General features: G+C 38.4%; 1 protein-coding gene across 1 annotated transcript in view; it reads right to left on the bottom strand.

The window, feature by feature from the left end:
- The window catches only part of cdk17 (cyclin-dependent kinase 17), a 206036-nt gene extending 195285 nt beyond the window's left edge, over positions 1–10751 (bottom strand). Inside the window, exon 1 of the mRNA XM_028813614.2 lies at positions 10204–10751. The gene's annotated coding sequence lies outside the window, so the exon portion shown is untranslated. The remainder of the gene's footprint in view (positions 1–10203) is intronic.
- Between the last annotated feature and the right edge of the window lie 4299 nt (positions 10752–15050).

Consider the following 15050-nt stretch of genomic DNA (forward strand, 5'->3'; position numbering starts at 1 on the left):
GCACTAAGAGAAGACAGCGATCACCATACAGAATCCATTCACTTCATGATATTCCTGCTTTCTGAAAATTTAGAATGCTAAGATAAATACTTGATATCATTTTCATGATGAAATGCATTAAAGCAGGTATTAAACATACACAGTAGTGAGGCGGTAGTGCTGCTCCCTCGCAGTAAGGGGTCCCCAGGTGTATGTTCAGTGTAGAGAACTTTATGGCAGGTGTGACGAGGCTCCAAAAAACTGGGTGTATGAATGGGTATCGCACAGGTTTAACTTAAATATTGTGTAAATGTTGGGTTTGTGATCTGCTGGTCGGAGACACGAACACAGAATTCAATGCATGTTCTTCTGAGTGGGCTATCTTTATTGCACGCATGCTGTCTGTCTGACGTACCAAAACCCCAGTTCCTATCCTTCCTTTTTCTTTCACCACATAACCAATCACCACACAATAAACGTCTTTGTGAAATTAAAACTAGTTATAAACTTAGCCCACGGAGTGTTCAGAACTTTAAAAATATCTGAACAAGTCGCCAGCACATCGCAGGATGGATACAAGCAAAACATACACTAGCAGGGTCAATATAGCATAACAAAACCCCACATCCTACATGACTTTGAAAGGAAACTGAAGCACGCCGAGTAAACCCACCAGAAAAACATGCAAATGCAAGGCAGGCACGCCACCGTGTCCCCATATGATTAATGTATGCTTTAATGCATTTCACCATGAAAATTATATTAAGTATTTATCTTAGCATTCTAAATGTTCAGAGAGCAGGAAGATCAAGAAGTGAATGTATTCTGTGCGGCGATCGCTGCCAGCGCCTCCTCTTAGTGCAAGAAGAAGTCAGTTTAAGAATCTCGGAGAACACTTAACACAAAGCATTTAATGTGCTATATAACTTATGACTGGGTTTGAGAAAATCTAGTAAATTAAATATTCATTTTATGATGAAGATTAGTTTACGATGTTCTACTTTAATGACAAATTACGAGAATAAAGTCAACATGTCGACTTTAATCTTGACATAAACGGCGAGAATAAAGTAGAAATGTCGAGAATAAAGTCTACATGTCGACTTTATTCTCATCATAAGCGTCAAGATTAAAGTGGAAATGTCGAGAATAAAGTCAACATGTCGTCACACTATTACACAGTACCCAGGTACATTACACTGTATTGAAAACAAATAAAACAAGTACAACTTGGCTTGCAGTATTATCCAGTAGTATAGAAACAGTATTTACCCATCTGACCTTTTAAAACTAAAGTATCTCCAGGCGACAGACGTGACTCCTTTTTTTCGGCAAAAGTTCTTCTGTTCATCATGTTCAACTTTATCGTCGGCTTCAGTTTCAGAATGTTCTCTGTCCATTTTCACCGCGCAATACCTACGCTACCACTACCTATTTGGTGGTGTAGTAGTGAAAAAGAGCCCCTGTGGAACAAATCTGTGTTTAGCGGTGTAGCAGTGAAAAAGGTCCCCACTTGAACAGTTTCCCGCTGCGCCACGTTCCGAACGTCGTTTAGGCAATTTAAACCGGTGTTGCGGTATAAGAAAAATCCATATCATAAAAAAAATAAAAAACGGTTTTCGGTATGAACCGGTATACCGCCCAGCACTAATTGTAACCCACAACGTTTTCAATGTTTGATTTATCTTTATTATTTTTACATTATAATGGCCAGAGCAGTTTTAGAATTGAAAAAATTTTAATCTGTAAGTTATAATAGCAAACTGTTTCATTTTTAGATCAATGTATAAATACAGGAAAATTCATTCCATTTTCTTTTTAACATGCACACAATTAATATGCTTAAATTTTACTGTATTTCACAAAGTAAACCTAAGAGTAAAGAATCCTTCAAAATTGTTCAGGGTTTTGGTCTTGAAGCCAAAGTTCTCACCTTCTCAAAGCACTTTGGGGACTTCCAGTGGACTTTTTTTTCTAGCTTTATACTCTTGTGACATTAGATTTGAAATTGTATCCACTGACACAACAATGGCAGATATTGGATCTTTTTGTTCAAGTTGCCTTTGCCTCATGCAGTGGGTTGAATTCCACATAGATAGACACTCGATCTTAGACAAGCTTATGAAAGCACCAGTTTCTCACTATCATTATGTAGTGACTCTATAGCTTTTATATCGCTATGTTGATAGCAATTTGGTTTTGAGTCAATAATTTTCCATTGGCACTGTAACCATGCATAAAAAAAGATATCAGGGACCACAGGTGCACTTTCACATATTTAGAATAAGGACAGTTCTAAGCATAAAATAGGCCTGTTTTAACTTGGCTGAATTATTTTCAAAAAGATTGTATAACCTTAGAATATGGGCTGCTTGAACAATCTGACAAATAGCTTTATTATTGAAAACTAGACGTTAAGCCCGTTACAATAACCGGCGCTAGAATAGTAGTGCATAAACATTAGTAGGGACAGTCTATATTAAATGGCAAAGGACCGTCTATTTTCTGTTACAATAATACTGGCTTGTATGTGGCTGTAATATGCGTCACTGTATTGTGTGCCTTAAATTTTCTCTCACGGTAATACATCTCTCCAGCAAGTATTTTAATCTGTGCTGGCGTGCAGCTGATTATTGTATGTATGGCGTCTCCCCAGCAACGGATTTCATGTGCGTGAAAATAAATCTACTTTTAAAAGTCATCCTATTGTAATATCATGAAAATTCATATATTTAGGGAAACACTTTACACTTTACCGGGCCAACTTTGTTAATCGCAAATTTGACATCCTCAGAGTGAACAACAAACACTAATCCCACCTCTTTGGGGAAGCTGGTCTCCGCGTCTCAGTACCTGATTGGATTTTTCATGCATTATGTTTTAGGTCTTACCTCATTTACCGAAATTCGAATGGATCGGCCACGCGATATTTTATAGGTCCTGCCCTCTCTGTCTTGTGTGACGCGTCAGGCGGCCTTTGAAGCATCGCACCGTGCCCCGCACATGCGCACTTCACCAGAAGACACACACACACGGACACATGAACGCACACAGGGATTTTATTAAAGAGGATAATTTCAAAGCATATGTTTGCACTAACAAAAAAAAAATCAACTGTTTTATTCAAAATGAAGAATTTGAAGTAAATAGTGTACATTATGGTACAATGAATAAAAATAACTTGGCTATGGCTGAATGATGGATGGCATTTCTTTGCAGTACAACCAAGTATCACATTTGTGACTGACAAACTTGAGTATCTGGTCACACATTCTCTGCAGACATATTACAGGAAACAGTATTTTGGAAGATCCTCATAATTCAATTTGTTATTAAAGTATATTGTCAGTTGTGGCAGACGTTAGAACAGCCATAATGCATCAAAGAACATACAGTATGTTCTGTATATTTACAAAATAAATTCATTTGTGGTCATTATTTTTACACTGGGATTTAACAAATAAATAAATAAAAAAGCACAGGCCAATGTCTGGTTGACTCTTTTCTAAAGCCTCATTACAATAATGATGAGACTTCATTTTTATTTTGTTTTGAATGCATATAACTCTTCAGTCTTGGAAATTAATTATTGTAATTGTCACAACATGTACTGTAATATTAAATACATACTCTAGCAAATTACTACACTAGTAAGAGGTTGCCAAAGAGAGAATAAGAGAAATACATAGAACAGGTGGTGAATGGACAAGTGGCATTGTGCTATCTAAGCACTTTTTTTTTTTATTGGAGGCAAGTATGTGAGCAAGCCGATACCTAATAAGAAGTGCAGCCGTCTACACTGTCAGTAGGCAAAATCCAGTACAGTATAATGCACAAACATTTTAATAACTGTTCTGTTCTTAAAATGAAAGGTCTTCATGATTTTCAATAAATACATCAGCTATGAATCTGCCTGAAGATCTCCTTCTGATAACAATGTGTAAACTATGGTGTTGAGAAAGAATCTGTAGCAAGTAGTATATATGAAATGAGTATTTGGATCACAGCAAGGTTGCATACAACAATGGGAAACAATACTGTAAAGACAGGATACTGTTTGCTTCCTGGTATTAACTGGGTACACTCTGGGACCAGCCAGTTCTCCAAATATCTCAAAAAGTTGTAAATGTGTGGCAAGAATAACTTATAAAACAAAAAAATCTACAGAACTCCACTTTTCTCTGCATGAATAAATTCCATTTGTACTTTGCTTACCTCAAAAAGTGGTTAACATTGGTTTTTGAATCATACATGTGGTGTGTACACAATAAAACAAAGTACATGCTTGACCAAGTGCATGACGATGGGCCGAATCTCACTGTGTAGATGATGTCATAATACGTAGAGACTGGCAACACTGCTTAAGCCACTATAGGGCTTATATATTTATAAAAAAATTATGAAGAAGAAAAAAAAATGTTGTCAATGCTGTCTGGCAAAAACATAACCAACAATGAAAGAAAAAGACAGTGTAAGATAAAAGCTGTAATCCAGCAAGGCAATGAAGCTGTTATCACGAAGTGGCTGAAGAAAAAAAAAAAAAAAAGAAAAAACGAATATATGGGGGCTGGGGTGGGGGTAAGTAAATATTAAATATGTGTGTTGCTGGATCAGTTGTGTGAATATGACTAGTCGAGAAATTATATAGTTTAGGGATGGGATCATCCTGGTGTTTCTGAAATTATTTACGTTCAGGCTGATCACTCATTTTACTATGTGTAGCAATGTCTTGCCATCCTATCATTTGTTGTTCATCTATCAGAGTAAGTCGCACCTGCTTTGTCCCATAATTGATGTGTGTGTCATTGCAGTGATGACAGCTCCTCAATATCACAGTGTATATCAATTTGTTTTGTGCTGGGAGTTGTTTTTTGATTTTGATGTACTGATGTGACTTTCCCTTGGATGTAACTGGTCCACGTGTAAGTAATGCCATATGCACGCCACATACAAGTGTTTCCATTCTGTTTGCACAAGGCTGTTCATTTCCCATCAGGGAATGCTGCCGTGTCTTTCGTTGCCATGAGGACGACTTGATGTCAAACTTAAGGGCATCGAAATCATGGGTCACATTGTATGTGTCACATCTATAAGCTATTAATGGAGACAAAGATCAAGTCTCAAAAGTCAAGGGTGTGCCAGTTTTTGTGTGTCAAATAGACAACCTTCACAATTTTTTTATTTTATATAAATTAAATTTCAAGCTTAAGTAGATCATCTGAAAGACAAGAAGTACCTTACCTGCCAGGTTTTCCTTTCTGAAAACAGAATACACTAAAAGCAATGAAAGTGTAAATGCAAATAATTACACTATCAATCCTCAATCTGACAGGCTGATAAAAGGAAATATGAATGGAGGCAGACACATAAAGGATTTTTGCTGGCGTTTGATCTTGCTAATTAATAACCTTACAGTACTTTTTTTTCTTAATCCTATTCCTGCTGACCCACATGTTTTTCAGCCAAGCCAATTTACTTATAAAATGGTAATACCATAATCACAAACCATGTTTGCCTCTTTCAGTCATTGGACTTGAGAATACAACAGGAGTCCTTATCTTCTTCTCTCTCTTTCTCACACGCACTCTCTAAAAGGATAATTGTCTGTATGTCTGTCCAGTTATTATGTTTTGACATTCAAAAAGATGGCGCATCACAAACATTTTTAGTAATAAAATGCATTCCATTTGTCATTCCAGTCAATGGTGCATCTTAAACATTATTAATGCTTTTACAGAGCTCATGCCAAATGGAACGTTAACATAGACAGGTATTGCGTGGTGCAATGCAGATGTTAACACTGAGGTATTTGTTGAGCGCTTAGATTTCAGTAGCAGGTCTTTATATATATATATATATTAAAGGCTGTCTGTCACACAAACACTCGCAAACCCCTGGGCCTTGGCCATTGACCTTGGTCTCAATCAACAGCTTATACCAGAAAACGCATAACATGACCCATGAATTGAATATGCAAGCTACCTCAGCCAAAAATTCGGCTTCAGGTCATTCTCATGGCAGGCTGTGATGCAGCCATGGGCCGTGGCTAATAGGAACAGCACAGCACGGCTTTGGGTCCTTCTCACGCCAGGCAGTGACATGGAAAGAATTAACTACCTTAAAATAATGAAAGAACCTTTAAAAGGCAGTTAAACAGAATTAAAACCTGTCATGTTATTAGTCATAACTAAGCAATATAAAACTTTGTTTCTTTACACAAAAAAAGAAAAAATTTTGCATGTAAGCTAGTCCTGAATCTGCCAATTATACATTCAACTGATCAATCCATTGACTGAGAATTACTTGTCCTAAGGGGAAACTCAGCTATTACAAAAGTTCAAAACGTACAGAACTATTACAACAAACAAACCACTATTCCACCTCACATATATACAGGAATTACCCACAAAAGAAAGAAAAATAAACTCTGATTAAGAAGAGAATTTAATTTCATATTTAAACCCTGATTAAGAAGCTAGACTGAAAATAAAAGTCAACAGATTGGTGGGAAGCAACAACTATTTTCATATTTGTGAGCAGAATCATCTTATTACCTATAGTAATATGACATGTTTTTGTTTAGTAGACACTTTCAATCCAAAGTGACTGATAAATTATAGGTATGAAAGTATAAGAATGAGGGAAACATAAACTCAATTAAGTTATTCATTAGGTGCTAGCTAACATGGTGCCTCAGATGTCATAAAATTAGGAATAAAACAGTGCATGAATGTGCATTTGCTACTGTGATATGTAATATAAGAAATATGAAAGCAGAATGTGAAATTACATTAAAAACAAACATAAAACAAAATGGCAGCCACAGATAAAGATATACACAGAATATCCATAAATATTGTGAAGAAACTAAGGTAGACACTACCTTAAAACATGCACATATGAAAAAGTCATTGCAAAGCTAATAAAAGTGAAGCTAAAATATTCTAAACCAATTTTATATTTCACTTAAAGTCAATGAATGTTATCACAACACAAATAATACATCTTATGTGCCTCTGAGAACTGCAACTTAACAAAAATCACAAAAAACTCAACAGAGAATGGTGGATTATTTAGACCAAGGGTTCCCAAAGTGGTCGATATTGACCCCCTGGGGTCGATTTGAACTTTCTAGGGGTCGATAGTTTCAATGAAAAAATTTGGGGGTCAACGACAGCAAAAATAGACCCCCTTACTACTGCTATTTGTTTGTTACTTCAAAATATCTATGATTCCAATAGGTACCTAATTAAGAAGTAAAATCATTTAAAAAAAACACATTACATACCAAATTTGCGAACGAAAAGGTAAAATGTGTCATTAAAAGAGTCACACGTAAGAATGCATGAAAATACATGTAGCACAAACATGTCTGTTCATTGTCTTATCGAACATATCAAAGCAAGTGCGGATATGAAAAACCATTGCATGTAATTAGGGGGTCGACGGTTTTAAAAGTTTTTGGTAAAGGGGTCTGCGGCTGAAAAAAGTTTGGGAACCCTTGATTTAGACCATAATGGAAAAGGTGTGGGAAAGAAATGATTTTATATACAACAATTCATAAAGCATTTAGACCCCACATTTTGTTACATTGCAGCCTTATGCCAGAATGATTTTAAAATAATTTTTCCCTCATTGAGCAACACTCAGCAACTCAAAACGTCCAGAAAAACAAAGTGAAAACAAGACTTTAGGAATTTTTCAAATTTATTGAAAATAAAAAACTAAAACATCACATTGACACGAGTATTCAGAACTTTTACTCAATACTTTGCTGAAGTACCAATCAATTACAGGCAGGATTCTTCTTGGGTATGACGAAACAATTTTTTCAGACTCCAAGCTGGCTTAATGTGCCGTCTAACGACTCTGCCATAAAGCCCAGATTGGCTGTTCTTCTGGTCATGGGGGAAGCTGGAGTCTATACCAGCAAGCATCACACACAAGGCTGAAACAGGATGCCAGCCCAAGGCATTGTGAACACACACACACACACACACACACACACACACACTCTCTCTCTCTCTCTCCCCCCCTTCCCTCAGGCCAATTTAACAACTGGTAAAAGGAAAAGAAGCAGTGAGCAATTGGAATGTGTTGTATAAAGCAAGGAGTTGGAATAATCAGATACCCTTCATCAGCCAATCCTGTACTGCAGTGGTAAAACTGAGGGGTTTTTTGTCTTTGAATTCTGGCATTTGCAAATGTAAACATGATCGTAGAGCAGACGGGCACTACTGTATTTGTGACACCTGAAGGGTCATTCTGAGGCTATAGAGATTTAAATTTGTCAGGCCTCTAGCAACAGATTTTCAAGACTGATTGTTTTCTGGAGTCGTAGCACTGGAAGCGTGTTTCTCTTTTCCAATGCATTCTTGTTCTGCCCATCTCCCATATTACACCCACTCTTCTGCATATCCTTTTCTACCATGTTATTCTCTATGCTTTGTAGTCTTCCTCTCCTTCTTTCTCCTGGCGACTCCATCTCGAGTACTAACCTTAGCACACAATTTACCTCTTGTCTCCAAACCCACTGGAGTTTTGACTCCATTCTCTAACGTTTAAATCTTCTGTAATATGTCTATTTTCTCACAACTCATGGAATTTTTGTATCTTAAACTTCAGTTCTTTCGATTGTTTTTCTAATTGCTCCCAGGTTTCCGAACTATATAGTACATTGCTAGTCTCGCTGTCGTTTTTTTTTCTTTTTATTTACCTTGGCAGTTATCCTTTTGTCACGGAATATCTCTCTACACTTTCTCCAAACATTAATTAATTATTAATAACTTAACATGCCCCGTAGCCTGCATTCAATACTGCGAGATTTCGAATTTACTTTAGGACTATTGTCACAGTAAGCACTCTTCAGCCTAAGCAGCACATTACGACGATACCTGCTATGTACAATCTGCACATTCTCTCTGGTTTTACAGGGATTCCCTCAACCCATTTTCTTTCCCCGGTCAAAAGACATGCTGATACTGTATATCGGCTTGATGCAGTAAACTATCCGGGGAAGACGGAGATAGCATCCTGTTTGGAATCGCTCACTTGCCTCGCACCCACTTTGTTATTTGACTCATTCGACATGTATACCTGGGCGATCTGCAGAAAACCTTTTTGACTGTGAGCTCTGGAACGGTACACGCAGCTAAACGTAACTAAATCTGGCGTCCCGTCAGAGACTGCTTCCTGCTGGGATATAACTGAATGATATGGTCCACTGCTACCCGGATGACCTCAACAGCGTACCTGATACGGATGGAGAGACAGGTCTAAAATACATAGATGAAGGGTCCATTAGCCAAAATATCGCAATCACGGATTCTTGCAAATAATGAATATGTTAAAACGGTAACGAGGCGAATTGTAACAGCAAACCCGTAATTAAGTTCGCTAATCCGATAGAAATCAAGAGTCCAGTTAACCTGAACTCCGCTCCTACAACTTGCAGCGTTTACTAGCCGCTCGGTGGGAAGCGAGTCACCTCCTCGTGTGGCTATGGATCATCGCTAGGGTCAAAAGGGGCACACAGACGCAAACGACATTCTATGAAAACAAAACGGCGAAAGACGAAGCGGACTACAGTCCAGACTGCCATGCTAGATGTACTCTACCCCCAGCAAGTCACGTAAGGTGCTCTGACATACCTTAGACATTAAGGACTTCATCCGGATGAGGGTCATAGTGCTGCCAGTGTAGCTTCCGACACCCACGCAAAAGGAAACTCCACACAAACCCCATTGTCGCTTTTCAAGTAAATGACAAGCCGACCGCACTCTCTAAACCTCTGCTTCCGCGCCCAGCTACTCGCCACAACCAACGCACGTACACAGAATCGTCCAACTTATACATCAGAAGTGAAATCCAACGTTTAAAATAAACACTTTTGTGTCAACATGATTACAGTTTCCATATTATCCTACCCAAACAGAAGAGTACGAAAACTGAAGGCTCGTTACTCTCGATACGGGACCTCCGGACGCACAACATACCGATTCCTTTTATTTTAAGTCTAGCCTCGAAAGTTGACCCACAAAAAGAAAATCGGGGTAACCAAGCGACAAACCCCACGTTAACTTGATTTTCTTCTTCTAGACAATCTATCGGTTGCCAGCGGATGCTCTTAGCCTAGCGACATCCACCCGGCGTTCTGCCTTTGCCGCTTTGCCTGTCACTGTGTTTATCTGTGCAACACTTACAATGAAATCAAAACGGACTTACCGAGAGATGCTGGTTTTGTTCCCCTAAAATCCTCTTCGACCTCGCTGGCTATTCGGAGGCCGGATGTGGTCCTTACACTAAAATTAGGTAGTCGCTTCTTTATTTTCTTGTTCGCGCTACCGCCGTTGCTTTTTGTACTGCTGGATCACTTTAATCCGTGAAAATAAACTCCGTCAAAAATAGCTCGCGCAGGGTCAAGGATCGTCCGCCTTCGACTTTAATTCGGGTTGCCTGCTAAGAACAATGGTAATAAACTCCCAGGACGAACAGATCACACGAGAGGAAAACAACCGCTAGTGCTCGTGAGTAATCCAGGATGGAAGCGAAGAACGACTGTCTGCATATTGACGCCCCCGCCTCGAAGTGACATCGAAAAGACTTGAGTTACACAAGTAGGAGCCGGGCAGGCGGATGGGGAACCAGCGCCGTCTAGCGCCGCGACTCCGGCAGACACATTTCACAGGTGAGTCGGTCGCTGTCCTATGCTACGATTAGACTGTAGCTGGATGCAATCTTAAAATATGTTAATAAAACGTGTTACAATGGGCGTAGCAAACGATCTTACGGATTTTAGAGCATTGTTTTTCGGTGTCGTCATTATAATAACTATTTTAATCCTCTGCTGCAACAAACACAAGAAAGCAGCAGAGGACAGGTCATATTTATACAGTTGTTAATATTCAAAACCTGATTATTGCAACCGATGGCGACAGGGATAAAATATGTCAACAACAACTTAATCAAATTATCAGGTAAGTTTAAAGAGAATGAAAAATAACATAATTTTCTGTTATAGTCCATGGGCAGATTACCTTCTTATGTGCTGTTGTTCTGGAGACTCTCCTCACAGTAGCATTTTCACTGTACTTCAATGAACTTAATTAAACACGTGGTATCTAAGAATGGCAATTTATCTTTTTTTAACTTTTGAATATTATAGTCCCACCTAGCAAGACATACAAATAACACAAATGTAATCTCCTATCAACCTTTGGTTAAGTTACTTCTCCAAGTAGAAAGCACTCAGTCATACTGTTTGGCATCCAGGGCCTTCAGTCCTCATTATAAGAGACTTTGTTGACCTTTGCCCACATTTGTGACACTGTTGTAAATGTTACTTCTGTTTTGTAAAATTACCATTGATTTTGCTAGTAGTATAAATGGAGGTTTATTGGGTCATTGGTTAGCATTGCTGCATTTTTATTCTGGTTTTACTCTCACATCCAGAGGGTTACAGTTGAAGTCATTACCAATAACACTTCCTGATCATAGTGCATAGGGTGGCGATACGTTACATGTTGGTTAGACATGCAAGAAATAACTTCACGGTGCCACACACGTCGCAATAAATTTAAAGTTGAAGTTCACTTGAGCATCCCAATGACAGGCTAAGTTAATTGGCTACTGTAATCTGTGTGTGTGTGTGAGTGGGCCTTACAATGACTGGTACCCCATTCAGAGCTGGTTCCTGCCTTGCACCAGATGCTGTCAGGGATGACTCCAGCTCCACTGGATTAGAAAAAGTAAGTCTGAGAATGTTATCAGTCAGTCAGTCATTGTCCAACCTGCTGTTTCCTAACACAGGGTCACGGGGGTCTGCTGGAGCCAATCCCAGCCAACACAAGGCACAATGCAGGAAACAAACCCCGGGCAGGGCGCCAGCCCACCGCAGGGCACACGTACACACCAAGCACACACTAGGAACAATTTAGGATCGCCAATGCACCTACCCTGCGTGTCTCTGGAGCACCCAGAGGAAACCCACGCAGACACAGGGAGAACATGCAAACTCCACACAGGAAGGACCTGGGAAGCAAACTCAGGTCTCCTTACTGTGAGGCAGCAGCGCTACCACTGCGCCACCGTGCCACCCAAGAATGTTATTTTCTGTGATAATACGTATGAAATGATATATTTTCAGTGCTCATTTATTATAATCTTTTAACAGACATTAAATACTGGTCTATTTTACAAATTTTGAAAGAAGGAATAGAATTTGACCAGATTATGATTAAGCTGTTTGCTTTTTAACGGGTCTTCTAATACACATATTCATTTTGAATCCACATTTAATCTAATAAAACAATGCCTCCCTGTCATTCAGATTTATTTTAGATTTAAAAAAAAAATCTGGTAGTGTCATTCAAAAAGTGAACAAATCCTCACCTTTCAATTGTCTTCAAACAGGCAATGGTATAAATAATGTGTGCCTTTGACAATTCAGAGAATATATGCTGGTACTCAAGTGAAAGATCTGTGAGAGATTGCAACTTTACTGATCAACACTAACCCAGCCTTGGCCTTATTTGCTTTTGAAAGAGCAACATTTTTAACAGCTGTAGGCATTTTGTGTGTGATTTTTATAAAATGTTTTTACAAATGGTATTTTATTCTTCAAATCTAGTCTTATCATCAACAGTACCTGCATGCATTTGAGTAAACAGCAGGGAGTATTGATTCCTAAACCACTACCTGCTTGAATGCAGTCACAGCAGGCTAATCCCGGAGGGAAAACATTAATGTGAGACCCTGATGAAATACATGTAATTTTTTTTTTTTTATTAAAGAAAAAATCATCATGTTCACTTTCTTTACTCCACATATACACTGTATAAAATAGGTCAATTTATGCACCTTTTGTACTGTGTCAGCCAATTAGCATTTTTGTTCCCTGAGCACGTTGTAAATTCCACCACAATGGTAATAACAGAAGTATCACAACTGTAAACAGCTTGTCTGAAGATTATTTAGACACAATTTTCTGCACATTCTTAATCTCCAGTTACCAACATTGGTCAGAATTATTTTACATTTTCTTTTAAATAAAGCCACTTACATATTAGTAGTGCATGAAGACTAGGAACCATACAAATGACAAATTATGCTGTGTTAGTTTTCAAGATTCATCTATCCATCTATTTCTGAACTCTTTCCAAGTATTGGAATAAGATAAAAACACAGAGGAAGTCCAAATTCTACCTAAAGTATTCCAGCTTTATAAAATTAGAATACTTAACATCTTGGGAATATCAGGTTATGAAAGTGAAGCTGACCATCCCAAAAACGGCTGTGAAGAGATGTCCAGCTAGCAAGAGGTTTGTCAAGTGCATGGACATCACCAGAAAGACACAAGGAGACAGGGTCCTTCTTGATTGACTGATAGCCACACTGAAAATGCCAAAATTGGCCCTGCATGTCTACATTCAGAAGGAAGAAGTTGGAGGCACAGACTCAACTTACAGGAAGAAGAGAAACCAGGGTCAGAGAGACAGATGAGTTGAGAGATGAAGAAGGGAATACTTGGTGTTATTTTGGTGCACAGAAAACAAGGGTCAACAGCCTATGAAGCACAGGGGCTGTACAGTTGTTGTTTAGTGTTTTCAACTGTACTTTGTTTTATTTCTGCATTCACTTTCCCTTGAGTATTTTAGGCTTGAGAAAGAGACTGCTTTTATTTATATTTTTGTCACCTGGGTGACATTCTGGGTGTGGAGTGCTGCAACAATAACTCCCTAATATTGCACTGTATTTTTATCGTGAGAAAGCTAATGGCTAAACAGAGTATGAAGAGTTACCGTATTTCTTAGTCATTTTTTTAACTGGGCATGGTTTCAACAGTTCTAATCATGATGAGAATGCTATCCCATTACTGTGGGTCCATGACCGTGAGCTGACAGGCAGTTTTACTGCTACTCATCCAAGGCCTCAATACTGTTGGAAATCTGAGTTTTGGACCATCTGGGTTGTATTTTTGTTCATTTTGGACCATGTTGATTTTGTTCCCTAATTATTTAGGTACTTTATGGGTCATTCCATGTCAACCAATGGCCCACGCACTTCAGACTCCAAAAAATTCTGGAAAAATTACTAGGTGTACCCATGTTAGTCAGGACATGCGCTGTAAAAAATTTTTTTTGGTGTAAGATCAATACTTTCCAAGATATAGCCAAGCTTACTGAGGAGGGTGGGATGTCGATTTTATCTGTCCTAATTTTTTCATCAAATTACATAAGTCCAAAGCTCAAGCACTAAACCACCGAGCAGAGTTTGTACGCTGGTACATTAATTTGTATAGTAGGGAGCAAAATTAAAACATTTGGTCCAGGTAACCCTGCATGATCAAAGTAGCCCCTTAAAATTGACCAAAATTGAATTTGAGTTTTTGGCTTAGCTATGTTTAAGCCTCAGAAACACATATTTGTAACTAACACAGACATTAGATTTTTTTCCTTATTTTGATTTCATTTTCAGAGCACCCCTAAGAGCATGTGGGAATGTTCAGATAATTTTAAAAATATTCTTCATTTATTCTACATTGTCCCTTCTATCTCAAAACACAAACCTTACCTTTCTTATGCAAATCTTTCATGCTCATCGTAAACACAGGCTGAATGCGTCATGTGTTGATAATTGTAATCACTGAGTTTTCAATCAGCAAGTTATCAAAAATGTCAAGCTTTTTTTCATATCAAATGACGAAATCTTACCTCATGTTGCTGAACAGAGAACGCGATTCTCCATGGCCAAAAGAGTACCTGGTATTTGAAAATACCACTGTTACATCTCTACAGAAGATGGTAAACTCAAAGTCAACCAGGTGTCTGGTGAAGACAGTCAATTGACTGTCCGAATATTCACCACTGAAGCAGTAGCTGAGATCCTGCCCTCTCACGATCACACTCCTGATGGATTAGTGCATCCCTCACATTAGACCAGTGTCCTATTGGAGGCTATGTTGGATGCATGTATGATGAAAAATGTTGGATTGTTGTGATTCATGACAAGAGTGAAGTGGAATCAGATATCCTGAAATGTTTCATGCATCCAAATTATCCTGCACAGTCTTC

This window comes from Erpetoichthys calabaricus, chromosome 1 (genome assembly GCF_900747795.2).
Source record: "Erpetoichthys calabaricus chromosome 1, fErpCal1.3, whole genome shotgun sequence".
NCBI classification, from domain to species: domain Eukaryota; kingdom Metazoa; phylum Chordata; class Cladistia; order Polypteriformes; family Polypteridae; genus Erpetoichthys; species Erpetoichthys calabaricus.